The sequence below is a fragment of the Stegostoma tigrinum genome, chromosome 5 (genome assembly GCF_030684315.1).
Source record: "Stegostoma tigrinum isolate sSteTig4 chromosome 5, sSteTig4.hap1, whole genome shotgun sequence".
Taxonomy (NCBI): Eukaryota; Metazoa; Chordata; class Chondrichthyes; order Orectolobiformes; family Stegostomatidae; genus Stegostoma; species Stegostoma tigrinum.
This window is the reverse complement of record NC_081358.1, coordinates 71,302,664-71,315,375: the sequence shown is the minus strand read 5'-3', so window position 1 is coordinate 71,315,375 and position 12,712 is coordinate 71,302,664. Positions and strand designations below refer to the sequence as shown.

The 12,712-nt window shown below is 42.3% G+C and overlaps 1 long non-coding RNA gene across 1 annotated transcript in view; it reads left to right on the top strand.

Moving 5' to 3' along the window:
• The window catches only part of LOC125451460 (uncharacterized), a 56,592-nt gene extending 51,029 nt beyond the window's left edge, over window positions 1–5,563 (top strand). The window contains exons 4-5 of the long non-coding RNA XR_009445803.1: window positions 3,361–3,420; window positions 5,418–5,563. This is a non-coding gene — a long non-coding RNA (uncharacterized LOC125451460). The remainder of the gene's footprint in view (window positions 1–3,360; window positions 3,421–5,417) is intronic.
• The last annotated feature ends 7,149 nt before the right edge of the window (window positions 5,564–12,712 follow it).

Here is a 12,712-nt window from a genome sequence, read left to right as displayed (position 1 = left end):
CAACATCAAATACAGATGAACCTAATGGAATAAAACATTCATTCCATAATTAATCCTATCTGATTTCTGCAGTCTCAAACCAATTGAAGATTCCTGCAGTCCTCAAATGGCAGGTAGAAGCTTACATCTGAAGCAGGAGGGAAATTCATTAAGCTATGTAGAAGGGAACATTTCCTATTTGCAACAAAAACAGAAATTGCTGGAAAAATTTGGCAGGAAAACCTAGATTTGTTCAGAAGGGTCACTGTGCCCAAAACATTGACTCTGCTTTCTCTCCACAGATGCTTCTAGACCCGAGTTTTTCCAGCAATTTCAGTTTTTGTTTCTGATTTGCAGTTCTTTGGCTTTTCTGTTTTCCATTTGCAACGTCTTCCATTAAGTTCAACCCAAATAGCTCAGCATATAAGTCTACTGAGGTAGATATCTCCAGTAGGAGATTATTTAGGCTGTTGAACAATAGCCCTCCATGCCACAAGCATTGCAATCACCTGCTGTTCTGAATGTGTGGTTCTTCCATTGAGTGACTGTCAATTGTCAACTAAAGTCAAGCTTAGCATTGGATTGGAAGATTAAGTAGTGGATACATCCTCTTATCTGCATGCTATCTTTGTTTCTGAGCTCAGACACTGAAATCCAGGGGTGGGATGTGTGATGAGGAAACCAGATGTCCTGGTTACTCTGAGAAAAGTGTAGAGGGCCAAATTCGTATTCATCTCACAGTTTGTCAACTGCCCTCCTACCATTAAAATAAATGCTTCAGATGAGCCCACTGACATGATGCAGGTATTCCTCACTATGTTGGGTTCTGATGGCCTCTGGTAAACAAAAAGTGATGCCTATCAAAGGAGTATAAGGACGCTGGTGTTCTAGCAAGGCTGGTGGTCAGGGTATAGCTTTATTCTGTAGCACATTTAAACAAGTTTGAAAAAAAAACAGCAGTAACATTTAGATCTGCACGGTTATTTGGGACTAGAACACTATCCTGGCCAACCCTGATGTCCTGGGTAAAAACCAGAAGAACTGCAGATGCTGTAAATCAGGAACAAAAACAAAGTTTCTGGAAAAGCTCAGCAGGTCTGGCAGTGTCTGTGAAGGCAAAAAAAAACAGTTAATGCTTTGGGTCCGGTGACCCTTCCTCAGAACATGATGTCCTGCAGCTGTGATGATTGATTTCCAACAAACTCGGACATCTTCCTTTGTGCTAGGCATAACTTCAACCAGATTTTCTTTTTCCCCCAGTTCCTACTTGCTCCACACTTTAGCTGGTGCTCCTTGCTACCTTAATATCAAGAGGATTCTCTCTTCCTTCAAACCTTAAATACTACATAACATTGATATTATCCAAATAAGGAAGAAGGCAATGCTAATTATGGAAAACTCCAAAGAATATTTTCACAAGCCCCATATAACATGGATGCTAGTCTCCAGCTATTTTGCCTTACTGCTTTTTATTTTAGTTGATTTGTTAAGTCTTCTGGTTAACATTTTTCGTAACTACTTAATTGCAAATATTGTTACAGAAAGTGAATGTGAGGTGACGGACTGAACTTTTATTCCACTGGAAATTCATGAAACAGCAGAACTTCGCTAAAAACATTTGGTTCATGCATTTTATGCTGCATCATCTTGAAGGCTGAGTTGACCATATGATCTCCTGGTGATGACAGGAAGGATTGGTATTCAAGCATGTCACAATTTCTGGACCTGAAGGATTTGTCTTGTACCTAATGGTACAAATCGATTTCTTTCCTGTCTATAAATGTTATTCCAAATTTTGAATGAACTCACTTTTGACTTACACTACTAGTGGCTCATCTCCTTAAGGCAGTGAGTAGTTATATTATCAGGACTATGAAATCCAGCGATTTAATACTCAACACAAAGGAAGGAGTGTTAGAACTACGTTTTAACTTTTGAGGTGATCTTGGGAAAGCCACCTAGAAATCACACTGCTAATAACTCTCCTACAAATTTTGATTTAATGTACAATTATGGAGATGTCTTGTTCAAAAATACATACACAGGGGAGATGCCAGTTCAGTGAAGCAGCTATATCTAGCAGGGTTCAGAGATAATGGGAACTGCAGATGCTGGAGATTCCAAGACGACAAAATGTGAGGCTGGATGAACACAGCAGGCCAAGCAGCATCTCAGGAGCACAAAGGCTGACGTTTCGGGCCTAGACCCTTCATCAGAGAGGGGGATGGGGGGAGGGAACTGGAATAAATAGGGAGAGAGGGGGAGGCGGACCGAAGATGGAGAGTAAAGAAGATAGGTGGAGAGGGTGTAGGTGGGGAGGTAGGGAGGGGATAGGTCAGTCCAGGGAAGACGGACAGGTCAAGGAGGTGGGATGAGGTTAGTAGGTAGCTGGGGGTGCGGCTTGGGGTGGGAGGAAGGGATGGGTGAGAGGAAGAACCGGTTAGGGAGGCAGAGACAGGTTGGACTGGTTTTGGGATGCAGTGGGTGGGGGGGAAGAGCTGGGCTGGTTGTGTGGTGCAGTGGGGGGAGGGGATGAACTGGGCTGGTTAGCAGGGTTAACTGTTTTTGCAAAAGAGTACAAAATAGAGTGAGTAATCTACTATCACTCCATTGACAAAACATTGTATTGTTCTGCTGTATGAAATGAGATTCCTAGATTTGAATTTCAACTTTAGCTGGCACACAGTGATACCTATAACATTACTTGAAGTAGGAAAAAAAAGGCGCTTACCTGAAAAACAGAAGAAATATCTGAAAGGAAATGATCACATAAAAATATCATTCAATGGCAACATGTTTATATGGATCATCAGGTTTAATATGAATGCTTTGGGAGTTTGAGATAAAATGGGGATAACTCATAGGGATCTAGTAAAGATATACTTATTATGCGGAACTGCTGGAGTTAACAATGCATTTTTAAGACTAAGTCAATGACAGTTGATATTTTCTATATGATTGGCACTGAGTACTATTTCAAACAAGTACCTGTCATTACTGAAAGGTCCCACAGAATTCAATTGGTATTATGTTGCTTCTGTTCTTCCATAATGGTTCACAATCTTGGGCTCTCAGTAAACTGTAATGTTAGTCAAGCAGTGTATCGACATGTGGACCCACTAAATCTCTCTTCTATTTATCCATTGGGAAAACAATGGAGCTCAATAAACATAAATAATTGGAAATTGTCAGTTATTATCTCAATATGTGTTTTTATATCTAATTACTGTGAAGAAATTATTTCAACATGGAAATGATCAGTGTTTTCACTGTTTGATGACCTGACATAATTGGGGTATTTTTGCTGTGGAATCAGCTGATGTCTTCATGAAGACAATTAACAACAGTAATGCCAGATGTCAATTTGTGTGAATTCAATAGAACCATGGACTGCCTATTTTGGAGTTCCTAGAAATATGGGAAGCCTATTAGGAGATACAGGTAATGGAAACAATTAATATTTGAAATTCTCATGAAAGTTAAAAGGTTTCAAAATGATTTTCAATATTTTATGCTTGTGTGTGCGCCTGTATGTGTGACTGTGTGCATATTCATATATAAGGGAGGAGGTGGCAAGACTTGGGGTACCTTCTTGTAGAAATCCTCCCTAACCTATTTTTTGTCCTCCAACACTACCACCCCATAAACTGTAATTTCAGATCTGCAAGTTATAGTGAAGTATAAAGGTGACCAATTATGAAATCATATCAGTTACAACTTCAGGATTGATGTCAAGCAGGTTCACTAAAACGGAAATCTATAATGGCGTCAAAAACTAAGTTAGATATCAAATGCATTCAAAACCAAGATGCTACCTTTTGTCTATCCAGCCGAATCAGTGGAAAAAGTAACAGTCAACTATGAAGGGATAAATTAAACAAAAATAAAAAAAATTGCAAATATAAAGTCAAAGTCAAAATTAAAAGTGCTGGAAACTTTAGGGTGCAACACAGTAAATGGGTATTTAAGTTCTTTCTCTTTGCATCATTTCACATCATTTCCTGCTGCATTTAGTCAGAATGTTTAAATGAATTTCTGTGGTTTTTCCCCGAATTAGGGTCAGTGGCTTTCTTCTGCGATATGTGTGTGTGTGTGTGTGTGTGTGTGTGTGTGATATATAAGTGTACCTATTAACATTTCCTTTTGAAATACATTCAGATCCTGTCTAGAACATGTAATGGACAATATTTGCCTATCAAATCAAAAGCACAGAATTGATGGGCAAAGCTGGGATGAGATCTATTGGGCTGATATTCCCCATTTTGAGGAATGGTGTATTTTCAATTTAAAAACAAAAGAAATGTGGATGCTGTAAATCAGAAACAAACAAACATTGCTGGAAAAGCTCAGCAGGCCTGACAGCATCCGTGAAGAGAAATCAGAGTTGATGTTTCAGGTCTAATGACCCTTCCCTTATGAGGAAGTTTCACCAGACCCAAAACGTTAACTCTGATTTCTCTTCACGGTTACTGCCAAATCTGCTGAGTTTTTCCTGCAATTTCTGTTTTAGTATTCTCAATTAAGATTTGTTGTACCCAATTCACCATCTTCAATGGTGACTTTTCTCACACAACCATCCTCTCTTCACTTCATTAGTTAGTATAACGACCACACCTTTATATTTTACACTGTGGACTAAAAATGCCTTATCACCTTTTTGAAAAATTGGTCAAGATGACCCATTAACAAAACAATGCTGACTGTTCTTGATTAATCCCTGCCTCTCAATGTAGATTAATCTTGGCAAGATGGGGGCAGAGTTAGACACTCCTGCTGGACCTCAGAGATACCAAGAACTGCAGATGCTGGAGTCAGAGACAACACAGTGTGGAGCTGGAGGAACACAGCAGGCCAAGCAGCAGCAGAGGAGCAGGAAAATTGATGTTTCGGGACAGGACCTTTCTTCAGAAATGGGGAGGTGGAAGGGAGTTGGGAAATAAATGGAGAGGAAAGGTGGGGCTGGAGAAGGTAGGTGGGCTGGTGATAGGTGAGTGCAGGTAAAGTGTGAAGGGGATTGGTCACTGATGGGAGGGGTGAATAGATGGGAGAGAAGATGGACAGGTTGTGTCAGATAAAGGAGGTGTGGATGAATCAGAGGGTTGGTCATGGGAAGAGGCCAGTGGTGGGGAGATTTTGAAGCTGGTGTATTCCATGTTTAGGCCATCGGGCTATAGGCATCCTGAGGCAGACTTGAGATGCTACTCTTTCAGTTTGTGGGTGGCATCATCATGACACTGGAGGAGGCTTAGGCTGGACATGTCACCCAGGGAGTGGGACAGGGAGTTAAAATGGTCCGAGACCGGAACGTGTTGTTTATTATAGCATATAGAGTGCAGATGCTCTACAAAACACAGTCTCCAAGTCTACGCTTGGTCTCACTCCTGCTCGACATGTTCTTTTCCTTTTTTTCTCCCTTTTCTTTCTCTCTCTCCCCTTAGGCCCATTGGTGAATCCTGGAGCAGTGGAAGTCTTGGGCAATGAGTCCCAGAGCAGTGTGGCCAATGGGTCCTGGAGCAGCGTGGGCAGCAAGCCCCAGAGAAACAAGGCAGCGAGCCCTGGAGCAGAGCGGGCAGTTCATGGACAGCGAGCCCCAGGCAGAGGTTGGCATGGGAGAGGCAGTCCTGGAACTTACCATGGTGTAGCTAGGTGCCAGTACATAGTGGACTGGAGGCTTGGAGCGGAGAGGGGATGGCTGTTGGGCTAGGGTCTAGTGCGGGCTGTCAGGCCATGTGCAGAAGTCCTATGCTGAGCTGCTGCAATGTAATAAAAACTGAAAGAACTGCAGACACTAAGTCAGGAACAAAAACAAAATTGCTGGAAAAGCTCAGCAGGTCTGGCAGCATCTGTGAAGAGAAAACAAGAGTTAAATGTTTTGCATCAGGTGACCCTTCCTCAGAACTGATGGTGGCTGTGAAAATGTCAGTTTATATGCAGAAAATAGGGATGTGTGTGGGGGGATGGAGTAAACATAGGATGGAGCCCAAAGAGAGAAAGACAGTTGGACAGACAAAGGAGTTGCTAACGATCAGGCTGGGAGGGTGAGTAGTTGTTAATGGGGACTGTTAGTGACTAACAACAGGTAGTGTGTAATGGCAGGCTATGTGGTAACAAGGCCTGGTGTGTGGGGGAGAGGGCTGGGATATAGGAGAGTTTAGGCCCTAAAATTATTGAACTCAATAATGAGTGAGTTCGGAGGGCTGCAGGGTGCCCAAGCGGAAAATGAGGTGTTGTTCCCCCAGCTTGCAGCAAGCCAGAGAGAGATGTTGGCCAGGTGGTGCTCAGAAGTAGTAGGCAGCAGGTAGTTCAAGGTCATTTTTGCGAGGAGAACGTAGATGTTCTGCAAAGCGGCCGGCAAGTCTACGCTTCATTTCCCTAATGTAGAGGAGACCACATTGTAAGCAGCGAATGCAGTAGAAAACATTCCGGGAAGGTATGTTTAGGCCCTTGGATACTGGGGAGGGAGGGGGTAATTGGGCAGGTGCTGCACCTTCGCTGGATACAGGAGAAGGTGCTGTAGGGCTGTGGGGAGATGTTGGGCATGAAGGAAGTGTGGACCAGGGTGTCCTGGAGGGAACGGTCCCTGCGGAAGGCGGACAAGGGAGGGGAATGTGTGTCTGGTGGTGGCATCTCGCTGGAGATGGTGGAAATGTCGTCTGATGTTCTTCTGGATGTGGATTCTGGTGGGATGTCAGGTGAGGATAAGGGGAACTCTACTGCTGTTGCAGGAGGGTAGAGAAGGGGTGAGGGTGGAAGTGCAGGCGATGGGTCAGACCTGGTTGAGGGCCCCGTTCGACAACGGAGCTGATCAAATTATTCCCAATGTATACATTCATGCCTTGGAGAAGAACCTTGAAGAACAGGTCCGTATTGCTAGGGAACAAGCTTCAACTGAAGAACAACACATAATTCTCTGTTTCATTCTTTTTCTCAAAGGAACTACCAGTGGTATCCAACAGAAATAATGGAGTAGAAGGAGTTTAACATTATACTTCACAAGAACAGCTACTGTTACCTCACCACAGTTTCCTTCAGGTAGATTGATTGAATTCCTGATTTAATGAAAACCAGCAGAAAAAAAATAAAGGTCATCAATTTTACCTCAAGTGTTTCTAACTTTTCTGAACTACATTTTAAGACAGATGAAAGATTTGGGAGAATTAGAAGAAATAAAGACAAAACGTATACAGAATGTTGTAAAAATAAGTAACTTAAGTAACTCATCTGAGTAGGTATATAACTGTTAATCAATGTTTGTGATGATGGGAAAACTGCTTGGAGAGGATATTATGTAAGGGCTTCAGGACTTTCATACATCTTTATGATGATGTTTCTGAATCAACATAAGCAGCACAGTGTAGGTGGAATTAGAATTCACTCCACCAGTCTACACCAGATGTCATTAGACAAGCTCTTCAAAGAGTTTTGAGAGCTCACGTACATGAACACACAAAGAAGATTGTTTAGTTGTTAGATAATGATTACATCATTATTGCGTGGTTGTTTAGCATTGATGCCTTACAGTGTCAGGGACCCAGTTTCGATTTCACCCTCAGGCGATTGTCTGTGTGGGTTTCCTCCGGATGTTTTTCCAGTTTTCCTGCTTTTGTCTGGTTTTCCCTGATAGTCCAAAGACATGCAAGTTAGGTGGATTGGCCTTGCTAAACTGCCCTTAGTATCCAATGATATGTAGGCTAGATGGAATAGCCATGAGAGATGCAGGATTACAGTGACAGAGGAGTGGGTCTGCATGGGATGCTCTTCGGAGTGTCAATGAGTTGAATGGCTTGCTCCTGCATTGTAGGGATTTTATGATTAGCCTAATTATAATATAACTCTAAGCATAGTAATATTTATTAAGGTTAAAAGCAAAAAGCAATCACATTACTATGAGTGCACTGTGAGTGCACAGCAGCATTTAGAATTGATGTACAATAAATACTATTAAAAAAAATGAAACAACTGCAGATGCTGTAAATCAGGAACAAAAACACAAGTTGCTAGAAAAGCTCAGCAGATCTGGCAGCATCTATGAAGAAAAAGTCAGAGTTAATATTTCAGGTACAGTGAGCCTTCTCAGAACCCTGAATAAACACTGTTACTTTGATGTCTAAGCCTGAAGGGAGTCCTCCATTTCTCAACCCATGTGAATTCAATCCAAACTCAGTGACGCATTAGGATGAACTTTTTGATCAAATATTGAATTGCGCTGGCTCTCCTAACAGACTGCAATAAAGCTATATTCCTTTATAACTTTGGGACTGTGTCCCAATTGCCTTATTGCTGCAAACAGAGATATGGGAATATACGTCGGGACTTATTTTCAGGCATTGGGAACTATATTGACTCCTTTAAATGTGAACCCATTTTAATTTTTCAGGCTTTATACCTCCTTTAAGCTTATAATGCTGTATCTTGTCTGGATTTCTATACAAGGTTCCTCCACAGGTTCCCTTCTGACCTCTTTTTTCATATTGTCAATTAAATAGCTCAATCTGGAATTTATATTTTTCAGCATAATTCCAGTTTCTCCATTTTTCTGCTCAGAGTATTGAGCCTTGCTGTGTGTATAGAATCAGAAATATTGATAATTCTCCAACTGTCCTGTGTTTTAACCACTTTACATGGCAAGTCTCTGCACTGAGTTTATGATGGAGATGGAGACTTCTGTCCACCTCTGGTATACCCCACAGAGAACCGGACACTGTCAATTTTGATACGATCCAGCCTTCATGCTGGTCAAGCTCCTTGCTGACAGCACATTCTCAAGAAAAGCCTCCCTCTGTACTTTACAATTATTTTGTTATGGGGATAGCACAGACAAACACAGTCTTATTCTTAGACAAGTATATAGCCACATCAGGTGGACGTATTTTTCCTTTCTTAGCTTAGAATGCGATGGCCAAGTTTACTTTCCTTACTGTCACAACAGCAGAGGTTGTCAAATTAGTCAGATGCCTTGTTTTCAAATTCCTCCACAGTATTTGCACTTCTGAAATTCCTATTCCATCTTTGTAATCTCCTTCATTCTCATAAACCACTGAGAATCTGAATTTACATGTTGGTCTTTTGTGTATTCCTGATCTTAATCCCCTCAGCACCAACAGCCAAGCTTTCAACTGTCTAGATCTCAAGCTTTGGAATAATCTCTCTATTCCTCCCCATCTCTCTGGTCCACTTTCATCCTGCCAAGGCTCTTTTTAAAATCTCTCTTTGACCAAGCATTTGGTCATGTGACCTCTTATTCCCTTATGTGGCTTGGTGTTATACTTTGATTTACAATGCTTCCATGAAATGGCTAATGTCATTCCATCATGTCAAAGGTGCTACATAATATGAAATACAATTTAGTATTGTTGTTGGCTCAGGACACAACTAGATCTCTCTGCTCTCGCTAATGCAGTACAATATCACTTAGTAAAATTATCCAAACAGTCATCAGAGGAGACCCTGGGGGTCTGATTGTTAATCAGCACCAACATTTTGATCCCTACAAATATTGCTGGGAAAGAAAGTGGGGAATGGCTCATTCGTTACAACTTAGAAAAATGGAAACATAGAATATAGGAGCAGGAGTAGGCCATGTGGCCCTTTGAGTGTGCTCTGCTGATCAATATGATCATGGCTGGTCATTCAACTCTAACCTATTCCTGCTTTTGCCCCAGACCCTTTGATCCCTTCAGCCCTGAAAACTATTTATTTCTTTCTTGAAAACATTCAACATTTTGACTTCAATTGCTTTCCGTAGCAGAGAATTTCACAGACGCACCACTCTCCGGCTAAAAAAAATTCACCTCATCTCAGTCCAACATGGCCTACAAACTTTAGATTGTAACCCCTGGTTCTGGATGCCCTGGTTATTGGAAATATGTAGTTTCTGTGCTTACCCTGTCTAGAACAGTTAAAATATGTTCTATGAGAACGCCTTCGTTCTCCAAAAGGCCAGTTAACATTTTTCTAACAGGTCCAATCTTTCTTCATACGTCAGTCCTGCCATTCCAGGAATCAGTCTGGTAAACCTTTATGGACTCACTCCAGAGCTAAAATATAGCTTTCTGAACAAGCTAAAATATAGCTTTCTCCTTGTCTGAACAAGGTGACCAAAACTGCACACAACACTCTAGGTATAATCTCACCAAGGCTCTGTACAATTCCAGCAAGATATCATTGTTCATACACCTGAGTCATCTCAGTACATAGACCAATATACCACTTAACTTCTTCCCTGCCTGCTGCACCTGCGTGCTTATTTTTATTAACTGATGCATAAGGATACCAAGGTCTCATTGCACATCCTCCTTTCCCAGGCTATTAACATTCAGATAATAATCTGCCTTCCTGTTTTTGCTACCAAAGTGGGTAACCTCACAATTTATCCACATCATACTTTATGCATATATGCGCTCGCCTAACTTGTCCAAAGCACACAAACTTCTCTGCAGCCTCCTCACAGTTCGCCCCCCCCATCCAGTTTTGTGTCATCTGCAAACTTGAAGATACTACATTTAGTTCCCTCATCTATATCATTAATGTATGTTTTGAACAGCATGGGTCCAAGCACTGAGCCCTGTGGTACTCTCTAGTCATTAACTACCACTTGGAAAATGAGCCTTTTTTTGTGTTCTTTTCCTGCCTACCAGCCTGTTCACCATCCATGTCTGTTCACTACTCCTAATCTGCTTCTATCAACATGCTAGTCTCTTGTGTCAGACCTTAATGGAACCCTTCTGGAAGTCCGAATAAGCCACGTGCACTATCACTCCCTTATCAATTCTGCTGCTAACATCCTCAAAAATATTCACTAAATTTGTTAAACACAATTTCCTTTTTGTAAATCCATGTTGACTCGGCCCAATTCTGTCACTGTTTTCCTTGTACTCTGCTACTAAATCTTTCTGAATGAACTTGAACATTTTCCTCTCTCCTGATGCTAACTGCTCTATAATTCCCTGCTTTTTCCTCAATTTCCTTCTTAATTAGAAGAGTTACATTAGCTACCTTTCAATCAAAGGAACTGATCCAGAGTCTATAGCAGTCAGTTTTCAAGCTTCTAATGCATCCACTATTTCTAGCATCACTTCCTTAGCTTGTTCAAAATCCTCACCAGGATTGGTTGTCCTCTGTGACACCTCAGAATAGTCCAATTGTTTCACACGGATATGAAAGGCATCGTTCAATTTGACGGCTCTTCTTCGGAGGCTTTCAACATCCACAGCGGTGTGAAGCAGGGCTGTGTGATTGCCCCCACCCTGTTCGGCATCTTCTTTGTAGTCGTGCTGAAGCACGCATTTCGAAATTCTACTGATGGTGTCTACATGCACACCAGATCAGACGGAAGACTGCTTAGTCTGTCCCGGCTGAGGGCAAAATCCAAGGTTTGTGAAGTACTCATTAGAGACATGTTGTTTGCAGACGACGCAGTGTTGGCAAAACACTGAAGAGCAACTGCAGTGCCTTATGGACAACCTGTCAACAGCCTGCCAGAAATTCAGCCTGACTATTAGCCTGAAGAAGGCCAATGTGCTGGGTTAAGGCATTGAGCACCCCCATCATCACCATCAACAACTACAAGCTGGAGGTAGTCCACAAATTCACATAACCTTGGCTCCACCATCACAGACAGCCTCTCCCTAGACTCCAAGATCAACGGGCGGATCGGGCGAGCAGTCTCCACATTCGGTAGGCTGACCGAGAGTGTCTGGGAGAACAAAAAGCTGACTACGAACACCAAGATTGCAGTCTACAGGGCCTGCATCCTCAGCACACTGCTTTACGGCAGCAAGACCTGGAGCCTCTCCTCCAGACAAGAGAGGTGCCTCAACACTTTCCACCTTCACAGCCTGAGACGCATTCTGGACATCAAGTGGACCGACTGAGTCACCAACACCGAAGTCCTCACCCACGCCCAGGTACTCAGCCTCTTCACCCTACTCCAACAACGCTGCCTGCGCTGGTTGGGTCACGTACATCGTACGCTGGATGAGAGGTTTCCGAAAAATGTGCTGTACGAGGAAATGCTGTACGTCAGCAAGAGAGTGCGAGGATGACCTCATCTTTGTTTCAAAGACGTCTACAAAAGGGACATGAAGTCAATCGACCTGGACATCGAGAGATGGGAAAATGTCACAAACGATCGTTCACACTAGAGACGGGAACCACGCAGAGGGCTGGAGCGTGGAGAGGACAAACTGAGGCTTGCCGCTGAGGAAAAGCATGCTCAACAGAAAGACAGCAACACGGCAACACTGGAGGAGAGTGTCTTCAAATGCAGTCACTGCAACCGAGAATGTCACTCCCGTGTGGGCCTGTACAACCACAACAGATGCTGCACTATCAGCAGCTGAATCAAAACTCTCCAGGTGCAGATCCATAGACTCTCGAGACCGACGGATGCCACACACAGGTTATTGGGCCCTAGAGATTTATTGACCTTTGATCCCATTAATATTCCAACCAATATTGATTTCCTTCAGTTTCTCACTTTCATTAGATCCTGTCCCCAATGTGTTTAGGTGGTAATTTGTGCCTTCTTTTGTGAAAACAGAACCAAAATGTGTATTCAATTGTTCTGTTATCTCTTTGTTCGCCATCATAACTTCTTTTGATGATCAAAAGGTACCTACATTTGTCTTCACCAATTGTGTCTGTTTCATCATAGCTAGTTCATGCCTCATAACTTCATTGTTTCCTTTATTTACATTCAAGTGTCTAATTTCAAAATCAATGTCACTCTTCC